General features: G+C 45.4%; 1 long non-coding RNA gene across 1 annotated transcript; it reads left to right on the plus strand.

Moving 5' to 3' along the window:
* The first annotated feature begins 12,670 nt into the window (after positions 1 to 12,670).
* LOC115547191 (uncharacterized) lies at positions 12,671 to 13,270 on the plus strand. Its single transcript, XR_003977337.1, has 3 exons — positions 12,671 to 12,735; positions 12,955 to 13,014; positions 13,231 to 13,270. It is a non-coding gene; the product is annotated as an uncharacterized LOC115547191 (long non-coding RNA).
* Positions 13,271 to 14,740: the final 1,470 nt, after the last annotated feature.

Genomic DNA, 14,740 nt, shown 5'->3' on the forward strand with positions numbered 1-14,740 from the left:
TTGCAAGCAACACTTCTGAGGGGCTTTGTCCAAATGACAGTCCATTTGGGAAAACTTTTTTTCTCTAAGGGCTAGAACTCCAAATCTCGGATATGTCGTTCTCGGGGCTCCGGGAAATGTGTGTAAACATTTTAGTATCTCTAGCTATCTCGAAAAGGCCGGAGAAGGGGCGTGACCTCCAACAGTACAGTAAATGTACATAAGACAGAGGTTAGTTTCTAGTCCCCATTTTTTGTGGGATGGAGCTGTACATTTGTGGCTTAAGGTGTGTAGACACAGCTGGCCTGTGGCCACGTTTTTGAAGTCTGGGGTCAAAAGTTCAAAAGGAGCCGGCACCACGCCGCTTATGAGATAACAAAAAGTTAATGTGTATTTCTCTCATAACTTTTTGTCATTATTAAAGAGAGGCCTGATTCTCAGATATGCATGTTGGATGGCTAGGGTGTAGGTCTGGGAAGAACTTCAGCGAGCGAGCGAGCCGCTGGGTGAGGTGCAACGAGATGGAGCACTTGCTGAGTCCTTTCCTTTATGCCTGGAGCCACAGGTTGAAGGTTATGCGTCCTTTGAGATCCCCTTTGATATATAAGAGACTCCAAGGTACAGCTTACTTAAATGTTGTCACCTATTGCATCACTTCCTTTAGGGCTTCGGCCTCCTAATTGATCATAATTGAATGCCCTCTTTCATATATATGATACCACCACCACTGGGACGTGGCAACAATTATCCAAATCCATATGGGGAAGGGGTACTTGTGGACAGTAGGGGTGTACACTAGACATAATTAGGAAGCAAACTCAGGAGATGGAATGACCTCTCGCAAATATTTTTTAATAAATTGTTTCAAATAACCCTGCCTCGTTAAATCAATGAGTTTGGTGTTTTGCTTTCAAAAATAGGTTATAGAAGAAGTCTAAACTGCAGAAAATAAAAACATCCAAGGTGCCTTTTAAGGATACCTTGGAATATCTGTCTATTTTCCATCGGACCCTAGTTTACGACAAAAACAATACAATTGACGGCAGCTCCTTTGCCGCGTGGTTCTTGGAGCTGTCATGCTAAATTTGTACCGGCTGCCAAATTTGTACCGCGCGCGTCATCCATACGTAATCCACTCCAAATCTGCCTGGCAACAGATGATCGCTTCGTCCGTTGCCTGGCAACGGACGATCGCGTCGAATGACTATCTAGCGATACGTTATCTGTATTGTGCTATTTCGTCCTTGACCTACTTTAAACACTCAGTTTACTTGCTAAATTTGATTAAACAATAAAATACAATACAAATATAAAGTAAAAACAAGTGTTATCTAGCGATCAGTTTTCTGTGTTATGTTATTTCTAGAGCTGTTAAGCGATTAAAATATTTAATCGTGATTAATCGCATTAATGTCATAGTTAACTCTAATTAATCGCGATTAATCGCAAATTCTTTTTCTATGCTAAATATCCCTTGATTTTTTTGTCCCATAATTCTTCTCATTTTAATTCTCTTATCAACATGGTGAAGTGCATCGGCTTGCCTTGTGCAAATGATTTTTTATTGATAACAACAATGGCATATACACTGATCAAAACAGGACGATACAAAAAAAGAGCCTATAGTGCAATTAAACGACTGCTTTGAACAAATGTCATTTGAACATAGCAGTCAGGCTACTGCTTCTTTGTTTTGAGCCAAAGAAAAAAAAAAAATCTTTTTTTTTTTTTTAATATAAAATAATTGCGTTAATCGCGCGATAAAAAATTTAACGCCGTTAAATTTGGTTTGCGTTAACGTCGTTAATAACGCGTTTAACTGACAGCTCTAGTTATTTCGTCTTTGGCAACATGAGCGCAAATGTTTTTTGAAACCCGCTTTAAACACTCAGTTTACTAGCTAAATTTGATCAAACAATTAAATACAATACAAATATAAAGTAAAAACAAGTGTTATCTAGCGTTCCGCTAACTGTATTATGTTATTTCGTCTTTGGCAACATGAGCGCAAATGTTTTTTGAAACCTGCCCGGCAACGGACGACGCGATCATCTGCTGACAGGCAGGTTTGGAATGGATTACGTATGGATGACGCGCCCGGTACAAATTTGGCAGCCGGTACAAATTTAGCATGACAGAGCCATAAGGATTAGAGGGGGCGGTCGATAGCAACCACCATAGCAACCATGACGGTCAAGTGACTGGATGCAGCCCTGTTGAAAGAAATAGAATACCACCCTACAAACTCAGGAGATTAATGTTTTTTAAATGATTATGACCATAAAGTCTTTATTTGTATGGGTTTACATTTCGTTCTGTGTAGCATGGAAAAATTGGAGAAACACTCCCATTCAGAATGCATTGGTTTACATTTCGTTCTTTGGAGCACAGTTATTCTTATTTATTTATTTATTTTCAGTTTTTGTGGAGGTGCTTCAAAGATGCAAATTTTTCTGCAATAATCCAAAATCCAATGGAAAAACCCGTTGGCTTTTTGTCAAGGGAAACCCAGGTCGACGCTCACTTCCGGGTTGGCCAACATACGTCATCCCTCCACCACTCTATACTGTAAAAACACATGTTCAAGTTGAATGATAATGCATGAATCTATTCTTTATTCTGCCATTGTATTTATTTAAGGGGGGGGGGGGGGGGGGGGCATACAATTATTTTGGCCACGGTGGATCCAGGGCCCTGTTTCCCGATATCGATGGATCTTCGCTCGTAAGATCATTCTCCCGATGGATATTTCGAACCATCGATAACTCCTCTTAACGTGAACGCGCATTCGCTGCACTCACGACGTCGTAGGAATGTAACTGTCTACTGACACGGTGCTGAAATGGGCTCCGTAGGAGGGGGAGACGCCGGAATGTCGCAGGAAAATTGTGTTATAAAGGGTTAAAATATCTCCCCATCAAGGACAACAGCAGAGTAGCCTACGAAAAAAATAAACTGTAATTATATGAATGCTAAAGACATTAAAACACAATTGATTAGGCTTAAGCCGACATATATCAGTCCTAATCCTGAATGCACTGTGCGTTTCACGGCATTTTCCCCCCTGAAATAATTCCATATGACAAAAAATTAAAAATAGCTTGTGTGACAACTACATTTATCTTAATGGGCTGATTCCTGAAACATGCTTTGCGCAGCAAAGAGAGCCGACTTAATCTGATTCCGCATAAAGTTTCCCTGATTGATCATTTGATGTGTACTAGCGCTCCGTGCGCAATAGGGAGAGGAAGAGAGAGAGAGAGAGAGAGGCCGAGGCGTCCCCGGAGTCGCCTTGTTGCGATCAATGGCCGAATCCGGGACAACTTTGACCCCCTCGAGGTCTACACTGATGCGGCAGTCATACAGCGCTACAGGCTGCCCAGGGAGGCCATCAGACAGCTGCTTGGTGTGATCAGGCAAGACCTCAGACGTGCTACAAGGAGGAGCTTTGCGCTCACACCGCAAGTGCAGCTCTTGGCCGCCCTTCGATTCTACGCCACAGGGAGCTTCCTGCAGGTGGTAGGAGATGGCCAGGGCCTGTGCAAGGCGTCAGTGTGCAGATCGCTCCAGGCAGTGACATACAGCCTCCTTCGTCTCGTACCGCGACACGTTCGTTGCCACAGCAGAGACGAGATGGGTGCGACCCAAGAGAACTTTTTCGTCGTTCCGCATCCCACAAGTGGCCGGAGTCGTGGATGGAACTTTGATTCCAATTCTCACGCCCCACGTTGATGGCCACGTCTACATCTGTCGGAAGGGATATGCCGCTGTCAACTGCCAGGTGGTGTGCGACCATCAGGGCATCATCCTGGATGTCGTAGCGAGATGGCCTGGAAGCACTCACGACTCCTTCGTGTTCCGCGAGTCCAACATCGGACGGCTGGCTGCAGCCTCCAGGGGAGAGTGGCGGCTCCTCGGAGACAGTGGCTATCCGCTTATGCCTCACCTGTTCACCCCAGTGGCTTACCTGGGAGACGTCCACGAGGAACAGTACAACGAAGCCCACCGTCTGGCCCGGTGCATTTTCGAGCGCACGATCGGCAGGTGGAAGTTGCGCTTCCGATGCCTCCACAAGTCCGGCAGAGGGCTCCAGTTTGCGCCAGCCAAGTCGTGCGCTGTGATCTACGTGACAGCAATGTTGCACAACATCGCAGCCAAGGCTGGGGTGGCGTTGGGTGAACCGGACGAGGACGAGGACGAGGACGAGGAAGATCCGTTTCAGGACGGCCTCCCGGATTACGCTGCTGGTTTGGAATCACGCCGAAGAGTGATCGCGGCTTTTTTTTAACCCCCCCCCTCCCCATGTCACTAAACATCCCCGTCAACGTGACCAATCCCCACCATATCCCAGCCTTTTGCCTGCTCCTTTTGCCTTTAATTTTTTTTTCATTTCTTTCATTCATTATTTTATTTTTATTTTTTTTCATTTCTTTCATTCATTTTTTTTTTTCTTTCATTTCTTTCATTCATTATTTTGTTTAATATTTGGGGTTATTTTAGGCTATGTTTTATGAGTAGCCTATGTCACAGTCTGCACAAATCCCCCCACTTTCTCTCACATATTTTGAGTGCCCTGCCTGCGCAAACATTTTCTGGACTGTCCCGTTTTATTTTGGCCATTTTAACATCTTTATTAATAAATTAATTAATAATCTTTATTAATCACCAAACTAAGAACATAAAGGCGCAATGCGTTTTAATAAAACGCATCCAATACACGGAATGTCCGATGGTGACGCCACTGAGGCTATAGTAGGCTGACGATGCTCTTAGCGTCCTACGAGTACCTGTGAGTACCCCTGGAGTACTCGTTAGCTCCGAGCGTTTTCAAGACGTTCGTTACCAACGATGCTTTCGGGAAACGGGGCCCAGATCTGTTCCGGAGCATTTCAGCACCTCGGGCAACAGCGCAGAGTTGCCAGGTCCTGCCTGCAAAAAACGTACTGCCCACATACCGTTCAAAATCCACCCAAAATGTCCTAGAAGCAGCCCAAGTTGTTGTTTTAGCAGCGAAATGCATTGTGTGTGTGTGTGTGTGTGTGTGTGTGTGCGTGCGTGCGTGCGTGTGTAACAGTTTTATAGTGTGGTTTATATATTTATATATAAATATTTACATATTTATAGTGAATTTCCCCAAATGTTTGACCTGTAACATGGTACATTATTTATTTAGTTCCACTTGTCATTTATTGTTGGTTCCGATGGGGCGCTAATTGGGGTCGCACACGCCCAGACTTCCTCTCGTTCGGCAGTTTGGAAAGGGGGTAAGTTGGATTTATGAGTCCTACATCATAAATGTTTTGTTTTAGCCGTTGTCTCATTGTTTTCATGACACATACAGTATATATTTTTCATGGTGTATGAATGTTTACTATGGGTTCCGCTGTTCGCGGATCGGCAAATATGCAAATGAGTGTAATAAGATCTGAATTGAATGAAAGGTATTCAAGTAGGAGCTAACGGGCTAATTATGCTGTCGTAGGGATGTCAGCGTTATCTCCAACTGCCCGCGTGTGATATACCCTGTTGTCCTATGTTACAGGTATGTGTGTTAATAATATTCAAAGATCTGTCAGTATTTAATTTATAATTATTCATGTATTTTTATTATTTTCATTTATTATACTTGGTACACATTATACGATCACAGTATTGTCTTCTATTATTTTGTGCTCTCGTTCGGCAGTTTGGAAAGGGGGGATGTCAGCGTTATCTCCAACTGCCCGCGTGTGATATACCCTGTTGTCCTATGTTACAGTTTGGAAGGGGAATAAATGCTGTCAGATCCATTCCACGTCTCCTTTGCATTATCGGCCAACTAGTCACACGAAGACCTGTGAACATTAATGTAACAGGCTGATCGAAGTCTGTTACATAAACTGGTGCCGTGACCCGGACTCCCGTACCGGCGTGTTCCGCCAGGGCACTACCTAAAGTTGAGGCAAGTGTTGTCTGAGATGGAGGAAAAAGAAATTATCCGAAAGTCTTCCAGTGAGTGGGCGTCGCCCCTGGTACTCGTATGGAAGAAGAACGGTGATTTGAGGGTGTGTGTCGACTATCGCTGGTTGAATTCCAGAACTGTCAAAGATGCTCATCCGTTACCTCATCAGGCTGATTGTCTCTCTGCTCTGGGGGGCAGTGCATTTTTCAGCAAGGCATCGCTGAACTGAGAGACAAGACGGGGGTGGGAGAAGACTACCAGTGTCAGCAACACGGATGTCCTGGCTGTGCACCTGCAAATTCGTCCGAGGGGTGTGCACCCCACTCATCTCCAAGTCCTCCAAAGCAACGCATGGGAACACATCAGCCACTTTGGCATTTCGCCTCAACGTAACTGGCTTGTCGCTCGGGTTGATGATTTTGACTGGCACCCATCTGTCTCCCGACATCGTAGCCACCGCTCTCCCAACCATAATATTCTTCTTGTGGGACTGAGAACGTGGTGCATCGACCAGCACGGCACTACCCTCAGAAACAGGAGCGCTCACTGGCAACCTAGCCCACACAAGATGTTCATGACGCGGCAGCAACGTCACAGCTTGAGTCAATTTAGCCGTGCCTATAATGTCAGGAATTACTTTTCCTTTTTACTTTTATTTTATTTAATTGAGAGGGAATATACACACAATTTTGGTTTTCTGTTGACGATATTCAGTTTACAGTATGGCCAGTGGACGTGATTTTTTTGATAATGTGACACCTTATGTCGGGAGAGGGAGGGGCAGGGGCCTATTGGTTTATGCAGGGGAGGAGGTTAAGAAGCTGGCTTTCACAGACATCCCACAGCATTCTGTGGGATCCACTTCTCTCTCACAGACACTACCCCCACATTTCAGTGATAGTGAGGAACATGCACAGGTTAAGACAGGCCATGTAGTCACATCCCCTGTAGGGCCTATATCATCCACGCCCATTGTGTCTGTCAGTGGCAATGACCCTGCAGCTGATCTCCGTGACTTGATCACTGAATTGGGTAATCAAATAGGAGATTCAATAGTCAGTCGGCTGTTTGCCCCCAGTCCACCTGTCTTGCCATCATTTGTCCCAGTCTCTCCTGTGGTTGGTGGCGACAATCCCGGCAGTAGCACACTGGATCTCTCCAGAGTGAACGTGGTCGTCAAGCATGATGTCCGTGAACCTGCTGTTTTCAGAGGGGAAGCTTCTGATAAGTGTACAGTGCAGGAATGGATAGAGTTAATGGAAGTGTATTTGAGGAAAAGGAACTGTCTTGCTTCAGATCAACCTGAGGAGATCTTGAGTCATTTAATGGGGAAGGCCAAGAAAATCGTGAAGGTGGGGTTAAAGAGTAACTTAACACCTGACAGTGCGGTCCATTCAGAAATGATTTATGAAATTCTCAGGCGATTCTTCAGTGAGAGCCCTGCATCATGCTTACCTTTAGCTGATTTTTACACCACCCAACCCAGTATGGGTGAGGATCCAGTGGATTACTGGGTGCGGTTGAACACAGCAGCAGAGCAAGCCGACCGCCATCTGAAAATGCAGGCAGAGAGTTGGTAATCACGAGTGCTGAGATTTCCATGATGTTCATTAGGAACTGCAATGACCCTGAGCTAGCCAGTGTCTTTAAGGGCACTGGCAGGTGGACTGCTATGGAAGTTCAGGAAGCGATCGATGAGTATCAAAGAGAGCATGTGTCCAAGAGAAAGTCAGGGAAAGGCAGGCCAATCCAAGTAGCGGCAGCTGCTGCTTTCTCTATGGCGGACGTCAAAGAGGAAGTGAGTCAGAGCGTGCCCAGCCCGCACAGCCCAATCGGACCTAGCGAGTCCCCGGGTGCAGAGGGGGGTGCATTTGAGGATGTCCTATGTATGTTAGAGAGGGTGCTAGAGAGAACCAACCAGGCCAGCCCACCTGCAGCTACGCAGCCAGGGCCCTGGGTGCGATTCACTGCATGCCGTGTCTGTGGCGACAAAGCTCACTCGACTCGATCACACTGTATGAGGGAGAAGAGATGCCTTGCATGCTTTGCAGTTGGACATCAGAGGAGAGAGTGCACAGTGTCTGGGTCCACTAAGCCCAACATTACTGTACCCTTCCAGGGAAACTGAATCACCCGCATGTGGGAGGGAACAGCGTGGGTGCGTTTAGTCAGTCCCTCAGCCTTGAAGATGACATGCTATCCATTTATGAAGAGAGTTGCAAGTCTGCCCCTAGTGGTAGGGTGGTAATATGTCAGAATGTACATAAGTTAGCGAAATCTGATAGTCTCTTTTATACTGATGTTGTTGTGGAAAATCAAGTCTCATTGCACGCATTGATAGACAGTGGGTCCATGGCTTGTACAATGAGTGAGGAAGCCGAACAGAAACTACGAAGTGCTAGCTTGTGCTCACAGGGTAGTGAAATGAACACTGGCATTGTGCTCGTAGGATGTGGAGGAATGCAAGTTACACCGAAATGTGTCTTTCAGTTAGAAATGAGTGTCTATGGACAGGAAGTGAGTGTACCTACTTTGATTGTACCAGGCCAACATGATCAAATGATTCTGGGTTCAAATGTGATAAAACATCTGATTTGTCAACTCAAACAAACCCTGAGTTACTGGCGTGTCATGAACAAGCCTGAATCCACAGATGACTCAGAGGTTGAACATTTCCTGAACATGTTATCGGGAGTTAACCGATGGAAGGGAAAAGTAATTCCTGACATTATAGGCACGGCTAAATTGACTCAAGCTGTGACGTTGCTGCCGCGTCATGAACATCTTGTGTGGGCTAGGTTGCCAGTGAGCGCTCCTGTTTCTGAGGGTAGTGCCGTGCTGGTCGATGCACCACGTTCTCAGTCCCACAAGAAGAATATTATGGTTGGGAGAGCGGTGGCTACGATGTCGGGAGACAGATGGGTGCCAGTCAAAATCATCAACCCGAGCGACAAGCCAGTTACGTTGAGGCGAAATGCCAAAGTGGCTGATGTGTTCCCATGCGTTGCTTTGGAGGACTTGGAGATGAGTGGGGTGCACACCCCTCGGACGAATTTGCAGGTGCACAGCCAGGACATCCGTGTTGCTGACACTGGTAGTCTTCTCCCACCCCCGTCTGTCTCTCAGTTCAGCGATGCCTTGCAGAAAATTGGACTGGGTGATATTGACATTGACTCGTGTGATGTGTCACCTCACTGGAAAGAGCAGTTATTCAACCTGCTGCAGAAGTATGAGGGTGTGTTTTCCAGAGGCAAGTTAGACTGTGGTGAAGCCCCTGGGTTTGTCCATCGAATCCACCTCACGGACACACGTCCATTCAGACTCCCGTACCGGCGTGTTCCGCCAGGGCACTACCTAAAGTTGAGGCAAGTGTTGTCTGAGATGGAGGAAAAAGAAATTATCCGAAAGTCTTCCAGTGAGTGGGCGTCGCCCCTGGTACTCGTATGGAAGAAGAACGGTGATTTGAGGGTGTGTGTCGACTATCGCTGGTTGAATTCCAGAACTGTCAAAGATGCTCATCCGTTACCTCATCAGGCTGATTGTCTCTCTGCTCTGGGGGGCAGTGCATTTTTCAGCACTATGGACTTAACATCTGGGTATTATAATATTCCCATGTGCGAAGACGACAAGAAACTGACTGCTTTTACCACGCCTATGGGGCTGCATGAGTTCAATCGCATGCCCCAGGGTCTGTGTAATGCGCCAGCCAGTTTTATGCGCCTTATGACTAACATCTTTGGTGACCAGAATTATTTGACACTGCTTTGCTACTTGGATGATCTCTTGGTTTTTGCGCCGGATGAGGGGGAGGCTCTGAGGCGCCTGGAGATGGTGTTCAGCAGGTTGGGGGCACATCAGTTAAAGCTTGCACCCAAGAAGTGCCATCTTCTTCAGCGAAGTGTCAAGTTTTTGGGCCATTTCGTTGATGAGAATGGGGTCTCCACTGACCCTGAAAAGGTGCAGGCAATTGCCACCATGTCTGAGGAAGCATTGATGGGGGATGACGGTGTTACACCATCCCCAAAGTAGCTAAAGTCTTTCTTAGGGATGGTGATGTACTACCAGCGCTTCATTCAGAACTGCTCTGGTATTGCTAAGCCTCTTATTGCATTGACTTCAGGTCCGAAGAAGAACAAAGGACCGACCAAGGGTATTTCTTCCTTTAAGAAACTCAAGCCTAGCGACTGGATGGGTGAACATCGGAGGTCGTTCGAACAACTTAAATCAGCTTTGCTTGAATCAGTGGTGTTAGCTCATCCAGATTTCAATCGGCCCTTTGTCCTTTCAACTGATGCGTCTCTAGACGGGCTGGGTGCAGTTATTTCTCAGGTGCCAGAGGGGGAAAGCAAGGCTCGGCCCATCGCTTTTGCGAGTAAGTCTCTCTCTCATGCCCAGAAAAAGTATCCTGCACATCGGCTTGAGTTTCTGGCCCTTAAATGGGCAGTCTGTGAAAAATTCAGTCATTGGCTGAAAGGCCACGAGTTTACTGTCTGGACGGATAATAATCCACTGACATACATACTCACCAAACCGAAGTTGGACGCGTGTGAGCATAGATGGGTAGCGAAGTTGGCCCCGTACAACTTCAGTATCAAGTACATTCCTGGTAGAAAAAACATTGTCGCAGATGCCCTCAGCAGACAGCCCTTCGTTCAGAGTCATGTCAGCAGGAGGCTGGTATCTGAACCATACGGAGCGTTGCTTGAGGAGGCCAAGCAAATAGAGGGGAATACCATACAGGAAGTCTTCCGATTCAGTGCCAATCAGCAGGGAGTCGGTTGCTGCTCACACATCACTACCTTGGGACATCACTCGCTGGACACTGATGAGGTAAAAGCTGTGCTGGAGGGTCATGTTGAGTGGGAGATGGGCCCGAAAGGGAGGGCCATCTCTTGGCTGGCACAGGATGTCCAGCAGTTAATTCCTGCTGGTCAGAGTCCCTTACCTGCATTTCCCATCAAGGAACTACAAGACAAACAGCAACAAGACAGTGTGATATCCAGGGTCTTTTTTTTTGTCACTCGTGGTAGACGACCATCGAGAAGAGAAAGGGCTCATGAGACAGGCAGGGTTTTGAAAATGCTGAAACAGTGGGACAAATTCAAGCCGTTAGATGGGCTCCTCTACAGAGTGAGCAAAGATCCTTTGACTGGAAAGAAAAGGTTCCAGTATGTTGTTGCAGCCTCGTTAATCAAGCAAGTGCTGCAAGGCATTCATGATGATGCAGGTCATCAAGGGCAATACAGAACATTGTATCTTGCTAGGAAACGGCAACGTCGAGCGGTTCAACAGAACTCTGGGTAGTATGATTAGAACCCTCCCTCCAAGATCAAAACAGAAATGGCCTCAGATGTTACAGACCCTAACGTTTGCATATAATTGCACTGCACATGAGTCAACAGGGTATGCGCCTTTCTATTTAATGTACGGAAGAGTGCCACGTCTACCCATTGACGTCATGTTTCAGAGTGCAGAAAGGGACTGTGACCTTGCTGACTATGATCAGTATGTTGCTAAGATGAGGCAAGATCTCAAATAGGCTATAGCTACTGCACAAGTCAATGCTCTCACGAGCCAGGAACGTCAAGTTCAACTGTACAACAGGAATATGAAAGGCAACGTCATTGTTGAAGGTGACCGGGTCTTGTTGGCGAATAAGGGGGAGCGCGGACGCAGAAAACTTGCTGACAAGTGGGGGTCCATTCCATACGTTGTTGTTTCTGCTGATCCCAGGTGCCATACTTACCGAGTCAGGAACACTTCCAATGAACAGGAAAAGGTTGTTCATCGCAACTTGCTTCTCTTGGCTAATTTCCTGCCAATCGAGATAGACAAGGAAGTTGATGAATCAATCCTAAGCGAGTCATGCGAGTCAGGAAATGAACAAGACGATTCACCTTCAGATGAGTCACATGGTTTAGGGTCAGGGCTTGACAAGTCAGTCTGGACTGCTAGTTGGGTGGCGGAGGCTTCTGCTTCCAACAAGTTACCTGAGCACTCACAAGTGCAGGACACGGATTTGGCTGTGCAGTTTAACACAGGGGACACTGGTGAACTGAGCAATTTCCTATCAGAGTCCAGGGTATCTGCTAGTGAAAGTGCAGATCAGGGATCTGAGGCCTCTGTGCAGCTCTCTATTGGTAGTTCTCCTAGTAGTAGGGTGAGTCGAGTTAGAACCCGTGTGGGAAGGATTGTTAAACCGGTGAATCGCCTGATTCAGAACCTGACACAGCAAGATGCTCAACACAATATAGTTCAGTTCATAGTTTAGTTAGGGCTCTAATGTCATGAACATTTACATAAACACACCTATTGACACACTAGCAAGAGTCTGAGTGCTAAAGTTTATTTTATTTTCTTTATTTTATTTTATTTTTTTGTGTCAAGTCGGGTGTCAGTAATCCTTCTGGAATTATATAGGTAGTGTATAAGGCACTCCTGTAGCGAGTACACTGTAGAGGGTCTGTGAAACCCTCTATGGTCACTTTCCCTTAAGTTGGGTGACACATGTGTTGCAGTATATTATGGAGTATACTTTGTTCAGTGGTACTGGCACTAGTGACTGTCTTTTAGCACTTTACTTGTAGTGATGATTTGGTGAAGTTCAGAGGGGAGTATGTAACAGTTTTATAGTGTGGTTTATATATTTATATATAAATATTTACATATTTATAGTGAATGTCTCCAAATGTTTGACCTGTAACATGGTACATTATTTATTCAGTTCCACTTGTCATTTATTGTTGGTTCCGATGGGGCGCTAATTGGGGTCGCACACGCCCAGACTTCCTCTCGTTCGGCAGTTTGGAAAGGGGGTAAGTTGGATTTATGAGTCCTACATCATAAATGTTTTGTTTTAGCCGTTGTCTCATTGTTTTCATGACACATACAGTATATATTTTTCATGGTGTATGAATGTTTACTATGGGTTCCGCTGTTCGCGGATCGGCAAATATGCAAATGAGTGTAATAAGATCTGAATTGAATGAAAAGGTATTCAAGTAGGAGCTAACGGGCTAATTATGCTGTCGTAGGGATGTCAGCGTTATCTCCAACTGCCCGCGTGTGATATACCCTGTTGTCCTATGTTACAGGTATGTGTGTTAATAATATTTAAAGATCTGTCAGTATTTAATTTATAATTATTCATGTATTTTTATTTTTTTCATTTATTATACTTGGTACACACTATACGATCACAGTATTGTCTTCTATTATTTTGTGCTCTCGTTCGGCAGTTTGGAAAGGGGGGATGTCAGCGTTATCTCCAACTGCCCGCGTGTGATATACCCTGTTGTCCTATGTTACAGTTTGGAAGGGGAATAAATGCTGTCAGATCCATTCCACGTCTCCTTTGCATTATCGGCCAACTAGTCACACGAAGACCTGTGAACATTAATGTAACAGGCTGATCGAAGTCTGTTACACGTGCGTGCGTGCGTGCGTGCGTGTGTGTATCTGTGCTTAACAGGCTATTTTATGTTGAAATGCGACGTAATCCAGTGTTCACAAAAACGTACACTGTCAACGTAAGCTTTTGTCGACTGGGTTTGCTCTCAGATAAACGTGTTTCTAACCAGATGATATTGTAGCGTCACAGGGTTTGGGAGGAAGGGGCGGGCCTTCTGAGAGGGGGTTCCCATTCAGATAATAAAGATTAATAAAGAACATACACATTCACTGACTGAAGATTATGCAAGGAAAATGTACATTTCTCGCTAGAAATGTCATTAGAAACACGTTTATTGGTGTATCTGTCCTAAAATATTGCATTTCCCATTCAGTTAATAACGATTAATATGGCTACGTAACAATTTCACCAAATGCTAGGAGAACGTATCGCCCCCTGTTGGTGCTATTCCCCCATTCATTTCGAATGGAGAAAGCGTGTTCAGGGTGACGCTTTGCTCGAGCAAAGCGTGACCCTGAACACGCCTTGCGATGTGGACAAACGTATCTATTTTACGCCTTGGCGTGATACCGGGTTTCACACACACACACACACACACACACACACACACACACACACACACACACACACACACACACACACACACACACACACACACACACACACACACACACACACACACAGGGCCGACGGACTGCGGGGGAAAGTGAGGCAGTCCTGGGGGGGCCCAAGGCAGAAGGGGGGCCCATGGCAACTTCGAATTATCCCCCCCCCCGTCAACAATTGCTCTCAGTACCTCTTATATACAGGGCCCAGGATTTGGTGCCACGGCCCTGCACACACATCCATTAAAACAAATCCATTAACAAAATTTCAATTTAGGAAACAACAATTTCAACTGATCATTTCAGTAGAATGAAACGACAAAACGTGAATATAAACGTCACGTGTATCAAACTTGAACATGCCGATGAGTGGATGTCCCTCAGAGCGGCGAGGAAGACCACGGCTGCGTTTTAACTCGCATTTCTATTTTTACTTCCTACTTTGTACTGCAGTCACTCATTTTATTAAATCTTATTTTACAAGCACAGAAGGGTACAATTCTTAGGCTTGGTTCCCCAACAGCCACATCGAAACAACAATTCAAGATAAAGTAAAGTAAAAATATGAATAAAAAAAAATAAGCAGCAGCATAGATCACAATAATAAACAGTGTTGGGCAAGTTACTTCCAAAATGTAATATATTTCATATTACTAGTTACTTGCATTTGAAAGTAATAAGTTTCTTTACAATATTACCTTCTGTGTAGAGTAATAAGTAATAAGTTATTTATTACTTTCACCAAAATCAACATTCAGGACAAGGCGGATGGGGGGGGGGCAAACATTAAAGTCTAATGAGGTC

Source organism: Gadus morhua, chromosome 1, assembly GCF_902167405.1.
Source record: "Gadus morhua chromosome 1, gadMor3.0, whole genome shotgun sequence".
Lineage (NCBI taxonomy): Eukaryota > Metazoa > Chordata > Actinopteri > Gadiformes > Gadidae > Gadus > Gadus morhua.